We start from the raw sequence: 1,749 nt of genomic DNA, 5'->3' as shown, positions 1-1,749 counted from the left end.
TTTCCAGTTAGCTCAGATTTAAATTCAGAGAGAAAACAATGCCGCTTTAAGTAAAACACGAGTCATCCTCAAAAGGTAATGTGCACGTGCATAATCATTAGTCCTTACCCCTATGCTGCTGATTTCTGATCCTAAGACAGGTCTGTCAGATGATGAAGACTCCGATCTCGTCTTCGACAACTTCACTCTTTCAGCAATCTAGAAGTCAGAATGCTGTATAACTTACAAAGGACCCATGAAGATTATATGAAATGCATTTGTTCACTATCTGTATTTACAAACCTGAAATAAGCTACCATAAGGCTGACCCCACACTGTAAATGAGAGAATTACAATTGAACACTTTAATACTCTCTGCTGCTCAAATTCCCATACCTACTTAGGGCCTGGAAAACTCTGTGGGGATTCTAGATATTTCCCAGTTAATAATATCCATGCACAGTGGCTGTGCAAAATGAAGTCTGCTTCACCTAGATAATAATAAGCACTACCGTAATCTGCAGTAGCTCACCTTGGCTATGGGAATGTCATTGCTACTACTGCTTGTGCTCAGCTCTCCTGTGCTGGGGTTAATGGGTCGATTTGCTGAAGTGAGACGACTTGGGCTGGATGGGCCTGTTGCCTGCACACTTTGCAAACGAGTTTGCAGTTCCCGAACCTACAATAAAACATAACAATAATTGGTCTTCCACTTTTATAGATTAAACAGTTCAAAGACTTTCTCATTGTGCAAAGCTGACAGCTTCCGGCTTGAGAGTAGACATTGTGTTTTGTTCTGTGGTGGCTACAGGCTTTTCATGTGGGGAGAAGACACATGAAGGATGTTTTAAAATTCCATTAGGTTTTTAAACTGTCGAGAATATATGCAAACATAATAGTGTAATTATGTTTCAGCTTGTTTCCTACAAGCCCTTCAGTGTGGCAGTACTACCTGTATAGAAATTATCCTCTCTGGGTGTGAAGTTAATGCTCTAGCCTTAGATTGTGATACCTAAACAAAAACAAAGATCCTGCTATTAGTGGAAAGTCCTAGAAGAAGCTCTTGACATAAAAATATTACATATTAGGATGACTATCATATTTTAAAGATCAGATGTTAATCATGCTTTCAAAACCATTATTACGTGGAACAAACAAATAATAAGTGCTGTACAGAAGTCCTCTGCAAAACACTGTAGAGCCCTCACAGCACATCAGCTATCTGTACAACTGACATCAAAAGAGCTTCAGAACCTGAAGGGGGAGGAAGAAAAACATGCAAGAGCCAAGCTGTACTGCTGAGCAACAGATTATAGTGCTCACTTTGAAACAACCTTAACAAGGAATAAATGCTTTGCTTAACAACAATTATGACACAAAGTAAAGTGACAGAACTAATTTTCCTACAGAACAAGCATCCTAGTTAAAAACAAAGAGTGGGAAATGAGAGAAGGGAGTGGAAATCACATGGAGAGGAAGGTTCCCTGAATGCAGAATGTCTACTTTAAAATGCAGGTTTCTGCATGGATTATACAAAAACTACTCACAACAGAACTTGTGAAATTTTACCATAAGCCTAGTAATTAAGAAGAGCTCAGTGAACTTAACAACCTCCTGAAGCATGAAAAGCAACTTTGACACCTATTCTATAAGGTGGGATTTCCAAATATATGTAACATCTTACAGCAACACTAATGTCTGATTAAGCAAGCTGAAATTCCATAGCCAGAAAATATAAAAAAAGTAATCACAAGCCTCCTTCAGCTTTAG

General features: G+C 38.6%; 1 long non-coding RNA gene across 1 annotated transcript; it reads right to left on the bottom strand.

Annotated features, from left to right (window-relative positions):
- On the bottom strand, window positions 1-994 carry LOC109364022. Its single transcript, XR_002109978.2, has 3 exons — window positions 932-994; window positions 512-658; window positions 1-198 (listed from the first exon to the last, which is right to left on the bottom strand). It is a non-coding gene; the product is annotated as an uncharacterized LOC109364022 (long non-coding RNA).
- Between the last annotated feature and the right edge of the window lie 755 nt (window positions 995-1,749).

This window comes from Meleagris gallopavo, chromosome Z (assembly GCF_000146605.3).
Source record: "Meleagris gallopavo isolate NT-WF06-2002-E0010 breed Aviagen turkey brand Nicholas breeding stock chromosome Z, Turkey_5.1, whole genome shotgun sequence".
NCBI lineage: Eukaryota > Metazoa > Chordata > Aves > Galliformes > Phasianidae > Meleagris > Meleagris gallopavo.
This window is presented reverse-complemented; position numbering and strand designations above follow the sequence as displayed.